Source organism: Brienomyrus brachyistius, chromosome 4 (genome assembly GCF_023856365.1).
Source record: "Brienomyrus brachyistius isolate T26 chromosome 4, BBRACH_0.4, whole genome shotgun sequence".
Classification (NCBI taxonomy): domain Eukaryota; kingdom Metazoa; phylum Chordata; class Actinopteri; order Osteoglossiformes; family Mormyridae; genus Brienomyrus; species Brienomyrus brachyistius.
The window spans coordinates 41,240,042-41,253,522 of record NC_064536.1 but is presented as its reverse complement, the minus strand read 5'-3'; the positions used below and the strand labels follow the sequence as shown (position 1 = coordinate 41,253,522).

Here is a 13,481-nt window from a genome sequence, read left to right as displayed (position 1 = left end):
TTATCTCTAATGTTTCTGTGTGCATTTTCATTATAGTTAATTGCACTTAGTTGTGATTACTCAGTTACAAAGACAATGGGTCACTCTATAATGGGTGATGGTATGCTTTTAGCTGTGCTTCCACAGGTTGTATCTGACTTAGTGAACAACTAAATTTGTCTCATTCACTTGTGTTTTTGATTGTGTGTATATATGTAATTCTAAAAGTATACCCATACATTGTTGAAGAGGAAATACAGACTCATCCATACGACTGCCAGACAGAGGTGCATGATTCGTCACTCCACATAACACGTTTCCACTGCTCCACAGTCCAGTGGTGGTGTGCTTTACACCACTCCATCCGACTCTTGGCATTGCGTTTGATGATGTGAGGCTTGCTTGAAGCTGCTCAGCCATAGAAGCCCATTCCCTGAATCTCCCAGTGCACAGTGTTTGTGCAGGAGTTAATGCCAGAGAAAGTTTGGAACTATAAAGTTTCGAGTCGACAAAGCATTAGCAATTTTTACACAATATGCACCTTAGCACTTCACACTTAGTTACTTCACATGGCCTGCCACTTTCTGGCTGGGTTTCTGTTCCTAAACACTTTAACTTTGCAATAAAACCACTTACAAGTGACTGTGAAATATATAGTAGGAAAAGAATTTCACAAACTGACTTGTTGCAAAGGTGGTATCCCGTGACAATAGCAGGCTAGAATTCACTGAGCTCTTCAGAACAACCCATTATTTCACAAATGATTGTAAACCAAACTGCATGACTGGGATTTTACACACTTTGGGCAATGGGTCTGAACATTGCACGGTGATGATGAAATCATGCTCAGGCCTGGAACGTTTAGCGCAATGTGTCCGCAGACAAGTGGGGCAGGGGGGGGGGACAATCATGCTCAGACATGGTACAAGGCCAATTGTGAGTACATCCTAACACTGACCATTTGCCAGGCTGAGCCCTACCTGGGAGGGTCCTGGAGCAACTACTGAAAGATGTGGTGCAACTCTACTCACCTCAGCCACCTGACAGACAACCTTAGTGCCTCCAAACCTACAATGAAAGAGCAGCCTGCAAGGGAAGAGCAGGCCATGAAATACAGACACCATCACGAAGGGCTACGGAGCCAGACTCCACTCACTCACAGAGATGGAACTCAGGGGTTCATGACGAACCATTTGCATTATTTGTGATTATAGCATTATTAAGTGTTTCCTCTGTTTATGTTAAAGTTCAGTGGTCAGTTTAACAGATAAACCACACACAGTTCCTCAAAGTGGTCGGATCCCACGCAATTTATTTGACTTGAATATACCTGCATTTAAGCAGGTTATAGGAAATTATAATCACTCTGAAACAGAATATGTTAGGGTTATCTTCTTCTAAAGATACGCTGGAAACCAACCTGTCTCTGAACACAGAACAACACGGACAGCTGCAATGACTTTTTACTTGCTGCAAGGGAAGTCCGGTCCTGACTTCGAGGTGTCAGCCTCTCAGTCGAACTCAGCCAACTTCGAAAGAGGAACTCCCCTCGCAGTATCTTTTAATGAGGTACACATACAGGATATGCAAATAACATTCAACATTGTTTATCGCCATGTATGGGGGTGGAAATTTTCAAGCGACAGTTCTTAAGAAGTGTTATTGCTAAATTAAGATCAAGGTGCTGCAGGGTGTTATTTCCAAGCGTCTAGCAAAATGACAATAAAAAAGTACATATTTCTCTAACATAATATCAAAAAGATCTGAAATATTCACAATGAATATGAGTCTAAAAGTTTGGAAAGCACAAAAAAGCCCAGTTATGTTAATTATCTATTTTATTTCAATGGATTAAAAATAACAAATAATAACAAAATAAAGGAAATTTAAGTGCATATTTTATTTGTACCATTTGTTTCTGTCAGCGCTACTAATGATTACAGCCTAGAAAAATTCTGTGTTTCTAGGACATTATTCTGTATTTTTGTGACTGGGGACCTGTAGTCTATTCTCCAGCTGGGGTCATAAATTGTAATGGAATAACTATATTTTATTCTTCAAAACAAATATAAAAATAATTATGCAATAAAAATGAAAAATGCTGGAAAACTGTTTGGCTACACATTAACTCACATCAAAGTATATGATGTTTCTGTGATCAGTTATGGCCAATAAGCAACATCTTATGCATGATTTAAAGTGCTCAAAACAGCAAACTGGGATGTCTTGGTGCTGGGTGATACTGGTAATTTAATCAGTCTCAGTTAGCCTCATATCACACCAAATCCCATCAGTCTAAGTGAAGTAGTTCAACAACGAACATAAATCTACCTGATGGCTGTGGGGCTTCTTTGGATAGTATGCTGCCTTCTGTCTTTTCTGAATGAACACAAAACAGTGATTGGTTTAAGAAAAAGGCATTTATTTGCTTAACACAAACTCCAACAAATGCATGTAAGGTGCAGAGTGCTGCAAGCTGGGTGATCATTGCCATAGTGCCTGGGGTGGGGGCACAGCTGGCAGAGGGTGGCAGTTCTTGATCCTTCTGTTGGCCTGGGGGTACAGACTGTTCTGGAGTCTGGGTGTTGTGGTATTAACACTCCTGTACAGGTTTCATGAGAGTGACGATTTGTTGGGTGAGGTGGGTGAGACTGCTGACAATGCTGCTGGCCCATCTGCAGATTCTCCTGTCACAGATGTCCTGCAGTGAAGGGAGACCTAACCCTGTGATTTTCTGAGCTAACATGATCACCCACTGCAGTGCCTGTCTGTCCTGTCCAGCGCAGCTGCCAAAGCACACAGCTATGCAGCAGATTAATATGCTCTCCACTGTGCACCTGTAGAAGCTGCTTAGGACTGTCAGCAACATGCCAAATTTCTTCAGCCTCCACATAAAGAGTAGGCTTTGGTGAGCTTTCTTAAGCAGCCATACCATGGTCTTTGACCAGTTTAGATCCTAAGACCAGCTGAAAGAAGCAAAACACACAGCCACAGAAACACAAAGTAAATGGCTGAACAAAGCCAAGGGGGAGAGGGAGGGAACACGCAAGCTGCATAGGAAGCCTCACACTGCATTGCTTGATATGATGAGGGGCAGTCCTGCCCCCTGCTGGTGGGATGGCAACAGCTGTTCAGTGAACATCTGCTTTAATTAAGTTTTGCATCATTTTCATTCCAGTGCTGGAAAAGCTAGGAAACATAAATGGGTGATATGTAGCTTAATTAATTAATGTAAGTTAATTTATGTGCAAAGCTGAATTTTACACCACTGCATAAACTTAATTAAGAAGTTTAACCTTTTGAATGGCTGGATAGGCCAGCTTTACAAATACCAAATTGAAATTCGATTCAGATGATTTCGGTTCAACTTGCAATATGCAAGGCTCATTTCAGCGGCATAGATATATACATTTTTAAAAGATTTACATCCGGTGCCTTGCTGGAGTCGACAGTCAGATTAAACTCCTCTGCAAGAACCACGTTGAAAAGGTCTGAATTGACTCCTTTACTGGCACCAGTTGAAGGGCAAGACTGAGAAATTAGCATACAATGTATATAAAATGGTAGGCAGCAACAATCAAGGCACCATTAGTGTAAAAAATTTGGCTTGCTAACCACGATATTTAGTATCTTTACAAAAAAGCATTCGTACTAAATAAACAATATTGCAGATACTCAGAAGGCGCTTATTAATAAAAATACACCGTGCAGTTGAAATTACATAATGCAGCGTCGGGGGTACCGATGCAATGCAGAAGCAGAAAGAACCACGGAGACTCGACGGGCGGAGAGAAAACGCTCTATATTAGTCGCCCTGAAAAGAACCATATCAGACAAGCAAAGCGCATCCAATCAATTACATACACGAAACATAAGGTTGCCAGACACCGAACTGTAAGACGCGTGCACGGTGGAAGATTTACGTAAATTAATTACACACGAGGATGCAACACACAAGCGCAACATTAAGGAAATGTAACCAGTAACATTAACAATAACGACAAAACAAGGGCTACTTACAACTTGCATGCGAGGCATGCTGGGACATGCGCCCAGCCGGCGCTACGATACAAATAATCCCTTCAAAGACTAACAAGCTGTAAAAGACGGACAACTCGAGTCCCTACGTCGTGACTACAACAATTTGAGCTCCTACCCATGACATCATTAAACAAGGACCTATTCGCAGGCGCATTGTTTTGAATTAGACGTCTAAAGAGCAAAGGAATAAACTTTCACAGCTAATATATTCTAATTAATTCAATGTAATACAATGATAACAGAACAATTACTATTAGTAGGGATGTTACCTTCAATCTAAAGAAATACGGGACTTAGGAAATACAAGACACCGGAACACAGAGTTGGACCGGGGGATTCTGATTGGATGCTTAGTTTCAAATGATACCGATCTCTCTTTTTATGCAAAATAGTAAATAGATGAAAATAAGTGGGAGGTAACGATTAGTAAGGCGACTAGCTGCTGCTACGAAAATTACTTTTACCGGTTAGTACAGCTTTTTTGTAAATCTCTAAGCGACCCATGTTTATATTTAGCTAACAATTGCGTGGTCAAAGCAGTGGTAAATTAAACTTACATGTGTACCGCATTTCCGTTTTTATTTGAAAGGGCGGTGTAACGTATTTGTTTTGCAAGTTTACCCTGTACTTACGTAATCCCGTTTCTCATTGGCTATCGGGTTTAATCGCGATATGACGGGCAGCTGTGTTGAGTTCTAGAATTTCTACGTCACGCGGTCCTCTGGCCACAGAGGGACAGGACGTACAGTAGGTGGGTGGAAGTACTTATAGTTATAATAGGTGCTATTCCATTACTCTGAACTTGGTGCCAGCATCTACAGAGAGCCAGTGAAGAGAGACAAGGTACGGTGTATCATTGGAGCGTTTGGGCTGACTGAATACCAGACTTCTTAGTTTTGAACGGATCGGATGAAGATGGAAAAAGTATGTGAGCTGTGCTGTGGGCTATATCCATGACTGGACCGGGACATTGGACTCAAACAGAAGACATTAGGATCAGCGGGTGAGGTTGGCATGCTGACCATCAAGGGAACGAATGCCGGTAGGTGCCGTTTCATTAAACTAATCATGTTGCAAGCACCTATATATATGGAGCCAATGAAGACAGACGAAGTTGTATCTTTGGCGTATTTCATCTGATTGAGTACCAAATGTTCTGCTTAGTCTTATAAAAGTTCAGTTGGACATGGTGAATGTCTGGGGCTCCGCTGCCGCGTTTTAGTATCTAGTGATTTTACTTTGCAGCTGCAATATCACGGGATCCTTACCGACCCCAACATTGTGTGCATGGACTTGCTGTCCCTATATTTCAATGGATTCCTCCCATATTTTTATTAATCAAAAAGAAAAGACCTGATAAGAAGAATGATAATATGAAATAAATTTAAATAATTCAAATAAGCTAAGAGAAAAAAAATGATAAAAAATATAAAGATAAAAAATAAGATGATAAAAAATAAAATCACTAATATATTTGTTGTTGCTGCTGATGTTCTTGCTGCTGCGGATGTTCTTGTTTCTGCGGATGTTCTTGCTGCTGCTGATGTTCTTTGCTGATGTTATTTGCTGCTGCTGATCTTCTTACTGATGTTATTTGCTGCTGATGATGTTCTTTGCTGCTGCGGATGTTCTTGCTGCTGTTGATTTTCTTGCTGATGTTCTTTGCTGCTGCTCATGTTCTGTGCTGATGTTATTTGCTGCTGCTGATCTTCTTGCTGATGTTATTTGCTGCTGCTGATCTTCTTGCTGCTGCTGATGTTCTTGTTGATGTTCTTTGCTGCTGCGGATGTTCTTGCTGCTGCAGATGTTCTTGCTGATGTTCTTTGTTGCTGCTGATGTTATTTGCTGCTGATGATGTTCTTTGCTGCTGATGATGTTCTTTGCTGCTGATGATGTTCTTTGCTGCTGCTGATGTTCTTGCTGCTGCTGATTTTCTTGCTGATGTTCTTTGCTGCTGCAGATGTTCTTTGTTGCTGCTGATGTTCTTGCTGCTGCTAATCTTCTTGGTGATGTTCTTTGCTGCTGCTGATGTTCTTGGTGCTGCTGATGTTCTTGATGATGTTCTTGGTGCTGCTGATGTTCTTGTTGCTGCTGATGTTCATCCGCTACTGCTGCTTTTCTTGCTGATGTTCTTTGCTGCTGATGATGTTCTTGCTGATGTTGATGTTCTTACTGATGTTCTTGGTGCTGCTGATGTTCTTTCTGCTGCTGATGTTCTTGCTGTTGCTATTGTTCTTGCTGCTGCTGATGTTCTTTCTGCCAGTGGTTTCTGATGTTTTTAATCCCTGCCTGTTCCTGTGCAGCTAGTTTCACTTTGTAGATCATTTTGTTCTCTTAGTTACTTTAGTGGTCCTTTTTGTTTTGTAGTGTTCTCCGTGTTTTTGGTTTTTGTTAATAAATCCCTCGCCCCCATGCCAGAACCTCTCGAGGTCATGACAACAATGCATATCTTAACCTACTGATTGTCAAGACCTAATATGAAGAATGATAGTAAAAACACAAATCAAAATATAACTGCAGGCAGTAAGGAACAGGTCCAAAGTGTAGGATGGTCGTCCTGGTAGGACAAAGAGTAGAGGAGCGTACTAGAAAGTCAAACAGAACTATAGGTCAGCAGATGTCTGACAGAGCAGGACTGGTTTGGGTCAGATGGTCTGAGTAGTAGGTAGAAATGAGGATGGAGATTGTTGAGTGTCGGTCTAGCAGGTCAGCAAATGTAGGACAGAATGTAGAACCCAGTGGTGGAGTGCCTGAGCTTGAGTGAATGCATGGTTTGGGTCTGATGGTCTGACTAGTTGGTAGATTTAGGCACCTTCATACCTGGTCTGATAAGTCTAGATCTTACAGGGTTGCTTTGTTTATACTGCTTGTGTAAATATAGGCTGTGCTGTATATTATTAACAAAGTGCCGAGTTGCGGCACTGCTACAAGTAACAGCAGTAATATCATGCTGTATCCTATTCTAGGCTGTTCATTCAGACAAGAGAATGGCTGAAAGTATTGAATGGCATTTTATAAATGGAGCACTGACTCCATCTGCTGGCAGTTGCTGCAGTGTACACAGCCTGAAGTATCATTGAAGTTTTAGGAATTTTTCAAAGTCAAATGGCAGGATAATGACAGGAAATTAAAAATCTGGAGTCAGATGAAGGGAATGGTAGCAATTCTTTGAAGGTTTTATGAGAAATAAGGACATTTCAGCTGAATTTGCTATGGTGGGTGTTAGACATATATATGGACAGTGGCCTTAGCACTTAGGGTCTGTTTGTGGTCTAATGCTACATTACTGGGTCAAATTTGGTGAGGATTGGTTGAAGCATGCCTGAGATAAAGGCACCTGATTGAAATGAGTATGGAAATGGTGCAGGGTTGGTTGTGGGTCCACTACGTGCTTTGGACCCTTAATTAAAAGAATAAAAACAAACTACGATAAAACAACAAAATGATATTTATTTCTCACATAGAAAATATCTAATAGAAAGAACCTCCATTAAATGAAATTAGAATGACGAATACGATTAAATAATTTAAATAACTTTAATATATAAAAGCAGTAATGCAAATATCTGTATTGTAAGTTAATGTAAGTCACAAGATAAGGAATGGCTAAAAAACATTGTGGTACCAACATAGAGTGTCCATTGCATGTGAGGTGTTAACCATCCTCATTTAGTATATGGGTGTTTGGGCTAGTAGTACGGTATGAGTTTGGGATAGAGTTGGCATTCTGAGTCTAGTTAGGGTAATATTGTAGATGGTATATCTAATGGCTAGGGCCAAGGCTAGGGTTAGACTTGGCATTACGGTTAGGGTTAGGTTTGAAATTTATACTTTGGCCTAGTGTTGTCTTTGAATATAGAACTCAGCTTAAGATCAGGATTGGCGTTCGCACTAGAGTTTGTTTTGGGGTTTGCTGTAAAAGTTAGAGATATAGCTATTGAGGTGGTTAGGATATGCACTAGGCTTCAATTTAGGGCTGGCAATAGAGTTCAGGCTAAGTCTAGGGATCATATTACAGATACAGCCACCTCAATATTCCCCTCTAAACTGGCTGCCTGCCAGCTGCCAGCCGACTGCTTGCCAAAAGCCAGCCAAAAGGAGTAACCCCTCTCCTTCTGGGGGTGACCCTAATTTCTCGTCTAAACCCTCCTATTTATTCACTTTCAGGATGTTACCATGAGATGGCGCTTTCTTTACAAAAACACATTTTACTTGTCACAATTTTACATACACAAGTACAACAGGCATCAACCAGAATCTTTTGGTAGCCATTAGCAAGCTTCTGGCATAATTCTGACTGAATATTTGACCACTCTTCTTTGGAGAATTTCTAGTTTATTTAAACTAGTTGGGTTCCTGCCACGGACCCGGCTTTTAAGCATGATCCACAAATTTTCAATAGGGTTGAGATCAGGGGTACTTCACAAAGCAGGATTTCTTGCTTAGCCGAATAACTTGTTGGAGTTAAGGTGAATTGAAGACACAGCCGAAGTTTTTACAACACCAGAGACAAACAGGGCTAGGTACTTGGCTAGCGAGCATGCCGGCACATACTAATCCAGTGCTATGATATAATACAGTGCATACAAAACCAATCGGAAGTGCAAAGCATGTGCTTCCCATCTCTGCCTTCAACCAGACAGAAACTGTTTTGAAGCTTGGCATCTTGATCAGGAGTGACAATTTGTTGTTCTAATATTCATTTATTGTTTTGTATTATTCCTGTAATATAATGTGATTGCACATTTTATTCAACAACGTTTAATTTGTTGCATGTTATAAACTGTGAAATTATACTAGTATTGTATACGGTACAAACTCAGCACCAATAATCTGAGATCATTTTGAATGTGATTATTCTATTTTTTTGTTAAAATCTACTTTAAACATATACTTTTCGAATCCTATTTTCAGTGGTGCTGACAAATTGTAAAAAAATCACATTATAAACATTTCTAGCCAAGACGTTTGAGCTCTGAACCTTATAGACATAGGGGCTGGCTACACAAAGGTGAATGAGACACATTCAAAGAATTGTGTGAGGTTTGATTACTAAAGTGTTACAACTTTGAAGTGACTTTGGAGTCACCACACCTTTGCATACTGTCATTGGTCCATCAGTCTGGAATGTCTGTCACTGCTCCTCACACTAATCAGTTTGGAAAGGCAGTGTGAATTTTACAGTTTTTTTCAATTGCTAAGACAGATACTGCAATACTGAAGTTGCTTTCTCAAAACTCTTCATACAGTCACCACAACATTAACTTATGTGGGCTAAACTGTTAAAATGCTTATGTTAAGCATTTTGCTTTGCTTTCATACAAAATGCTAACTAAATGCATGTGTAACTAAATGCTTCAAAAATCATGGATTCCTGTCTCACTCATAACATTAAATTTTCAGAGGCCATTTTGCACATAAGTACATACTAACCTAAAACTGCCAATAAAACAGTCAAAATTGAAATATGTCATTTTGCTAAATTACTATCAAGACCCTTTCTAAAATAGATTGTAAAAACCACATAAAATAAACAAATTATGTTAATTGACACAAGATCAAACAATGAATGCTGTATGCCAAGATATTTCTCCAGAGCAATGCAATGAGTATGTGAAGAGATAGTACCGTGGATTCTACTCTGTGTTAGCAATTGAAAAAAACTGTAAGAAAAGACACAACACTAGCCTTTTTGCAGTTTATGACATGCAACGGATTAAACGTTGATGTATAAAATGTGCAATCACATTATATTACAGGAATAATACAAAACAATAAATGAATACTAGAACAATAAAATTAGTTAGCTATTAGTTGCTGAGCTATTAGTTAAGTTCTCCTCAAACGAGCTTGATGGGCCGAATTACCTCCTCTAGTTTGTAAATTTCTTATGTTCTTATGTTTTTATGTAAATTGTCACTCCTGATCAGGATGCCAAGCTTCAAAACAGTTGTGGGTTATGCTTAAAAAGTCAGGTCCGTGCCAGGAACCCAACTAGTTTAAATGAACTAGAAATTCTGCAAAGAAGAGTGGTCAAAAATTCAGCCAGAATTATGCCAGAGGCTTGCTAATGGCTACCAAAAGGTATCTGGTTGATACCTGTTGTACTTGTGTATGTAAACTTGTGACCACAACTAAAATGTTTTTGTAAAGAAAGCTCCATCTCATAGTAACACCCTGCAAGTGAATAAATGGGCGGGTTTAGACGAGAATTTAGGCACACCCCCAGAAGGAGGGGGGTTACACCCTTTGGCTGGCTTTTGGCAGGCAACCGGCAGATAGCCGGCTGGCAGTTGGCTGGCAGCCGGCAGGCAGCCGGCTGGGAGGGGAAAATTGAGGTGGCTGCATCTGTAGTCTGTTACACACATCTTGGGTCACTCTCGTCTGCCAAAATAACTCTATTGCTTGGACACACTGCTGCTTTGTACCTGGCTTGACCTCCTTGCGGATGAAGTTTTTCATCATGTGCCAAACAAGTCCGATAGGCTTCAAATCTGTTTAATTTGACAATATCAGTCTTGTTACTTTGGTTAGGCCTGTAATTATTATATCTTGGGTCTGCCTCATCTCCAAAAGGTGAAGTAAAATACAAAATTCTAATTCCATCAATAAACTGACTGAAAACACATTTTGCTAGTTTTAGGCCATCTTTGCCTCACAACAGAAACAATTTGTTTAAATTTCACAGGCCATTTATTGCAATGTAGTCAGTTTATTAATGAAATTGGAATTTTCTATGAATATAAGAAAATTATACTTGCTTAGATTTTCATTTTTTGCAGTGGTGTTACAATACCAGATTTCAGGTAAGTCACTTCAGCTTTCATAATCACTGCTCTCCCTGGTGGATGGATAAATCATTGCAAGTACTCTACACACAGAGTGTTATTGCTGAACTCGTAGTCTAAATTTAAGTGGCTACATCTGTATTTAGCCAGCAAACTCCTAGAACACTGCCACAAGGAGGCAGCGAGCTGAGCCACGTCCGACGAGCGAGGAAGCCTTGGTCCAAGCTTCCAGGTTGTCATACTCTCCTGTCATCTGGAGCCAGACCCAGTCAGACTCAGAGACTAAGGAAGCACTGTGCCTTGAACCCCATCACGACCAAAATAATAAAAATTCTGGAGAGCAACGTTTTCCATCATCAGAGCACTCGAGGATGGCGGGAGGTGGGAGGCCGCGAACGGAGCTGCGTGGCATGGGCTGGTAGAGCAAGAGCTGAGCCGAGTGGCGTGAGCAAATGAGGCTGCGAGCTGAGCCGCGTGGCATGAGCTAGGAGGCCGCAGGCTGAGCTGCGTGTCGTGAGCTAGGATGCCGTGAGCTGAGAGGCCACGAGCTGAGCCGTGTCTCGCGAGCTAGGAGGCAGCGAGCTGAGCCACGTCCGACGAGCGAGGAAGCCTTGGTCCAAGCTGTGTCCCGAGAGCTGAGAGGCCGCAAACTGTACCGCCTCGACCCACATTGCTGAACTCGTAGTCTAAAGCGTCCAACAGGTTGTCATACTCTCCTGTCATCTGGAGCCAGACCCAGTCAGACTCAGAGACTAAGGAAGCTTCTCTGGAAATAAGACTCCTCGGGCTCCTTTTTGCAAGAGTGATATCTAGCCAGCACTGTGCTTTGAACCCCATCACAACCAAAATAATAAAAATTCTGGAGAACAACGTTTTCCGTCATCAGGGCACTCGAGGATGGCGTGAGGTGGGAGGCCGCGAACGGAGCTGCGTGGCATGGGCTGGTAGAGCAAGAGCTGAGCCGAGTGGCGTGAGCAAATGAGGCCGCGAGCTGAGCCGCGTGGCATGAGCTAGGATGCCGTGAGCTGAGAGGCCACGAGCTGAGCCGTGTCTCACGAGCTAGGAGGCAGCGAGCTGAGCCACGTCCGACGAGCGAGGAAGCCTTGGTCCAAGCTGTGTCCCGCGAGCTGAGAGGCCACAAACTGTACCGCCTCGACCCACATTGCTGAACTCGCAGCCTAAAGCGTCCAAGAGGTTGTCATACTGTCCTGTCATCTGGAGCCAGACCCAGTCAGACTCAGAGACTAAGGAAGCTTCTCTCGAAATAAGACTCCTCGGGCTCCTTTTTGCAAGAGTGCTATCTAGCCAGCACTTTGCCTTGAACCCCATCACGACCAAAATAATAAAAATTCTGGAGAGCAATGTTTTCCGTCATCAGGGGACTCGAGGATGGCGGGAGGTGGGAGGCTGCAAACGGAGCTGCGTGGCATGGGCTGGAAGTGCAAGAGCTGAGCCGAGTGGCGTGAGCAAATGAGGCCGCGAGCTGAGCCGCGTGGCATGAGCTAGGAGGCCGCAGGCTGAACTGCGTGTCTTGAGCTAGGATGCCGTGAGCTGAGAGGCCACGAGCTGAGCCGCGTCCCGCAAGCTGGGATGCCCCGAGCTGAGCCGTGTCTCGCGAGCTAGGAGGCAGCGAGCTGAGCCACGTCCGACGAGCGAGGAAGCCTTGGTCCAAGCTGTGTCCCGCAAGCTGAGAGGCCACAAACTGTACCGCCTCGACCCACATTGCTGAACTCGCAGTCTAAAGCGTCCAAGAGGTTGTCATACTGTCCTGTCATCTGGAGCCAGACCCAGTCAGACTCAGAGACTAAGGAAGCTTCTCTGGAAATAAGACTCCTCGGGCTCCTTTTTGCAAGAGTGATATTTAGCCAGCACTGTGCTTTGAACCCCATCACAACCAAAATAATAAAAATTCTGGAGAACAACGTTTTCCATCATCAGAGCACTCGAGGATGGCGGGAGGTGGGAGGCTGCGAACGGAGCTGCGTGGCATGGGCTGGAAGTGCAAGAGCTGAGCCGAGTGGCGTGAGCAAATGAGGCCGCGAGCTGAGCCGCGTGGCATGAGCTAGGAGGCCGCAGGCTGAGCTGCGTGTCTTGAGCTAGGAAGCCGTGAGCTGAGAGACCACGAGCTGAGCCGCGTCCCGCAAGCTGGGATGCCCCGAGCTGAGCCGTGTCTCGCGAGCTAGGAGGCAGCGAGCTGAGCCACGTCCGACGAGCGAGGAAGCCTTGGTCCAAGCTGTGTCCCGCGAGCTGAGAGGCCACAAACTGTACCGCCTCGACCCACATTGCTGAACTCGCAGTCTAAAGCGTCCAACAGGTTGTCATACTCTCCTGTCATCTGGAGCCAGACCCAGTCAGACTCAGAGACTAAGGAAGCTTCTCTCGAAATAAGACTCCTCGGGCTCCTTTTTGCAAGAGTGCTATCTAGCCAGCACTGTGCCTTGAACCCCATCACGACCAAAATAATAAAAATTCTGGAGAGCAACGTTTTCCATCATCAGAGCACTCGAGGATGGCGGGAAGTGGGAGGCCGCGAACGGAGCTGCGTGGCATGGGCTGGAAGTGCAAGAGCTGAGCCGAGTGGCGTGAGCAAATGAGGCCGCGAGCTGAGCCGCGTGGCATGAGCTAGGATGCCGTAAGCTGAGAGGCCACGAGCTGAGCCGTGTCTCGCGAGCT

General features: G+C 43.3%; 2 long non-coding RNA genes across 3 annotated transcripts in view; one reads left to right on the top strand and one right to left on the bottom strand.

Annotated features, from left to right (window-relative positions):
- Positions 1–13,481, top strand: part of LOC125739764 (uncharacterized) — a 216,646-nt gene that overhangs the window by 26,928 nt on the left and 176,237 nt on the right. The gene's annotated exons all lie outside the window — the stretch shown is intronic.
- On the bottom strand, positions 2,381–4,572 carry LOC125739756 (uncharacterized). 2 transcript variants are annotated; one of them, XR_007397289.1, is made up of 3 exons: positions 4,290–4,572; positions 3,048–3,168; positions 2,381–2,945 (listed from the first exon to the last, which is right to left on the bottom strand). It is a non-coding gene; the product is annotated as an uncharacterized LOC125739756 (long non-coding RNA). The 2 variants fall into 2 exon arrangements; XR_007397288.1 differs by lacking the exon at positions 4,290–4,572 and having other exon boundaries at positions 3,048–3,350.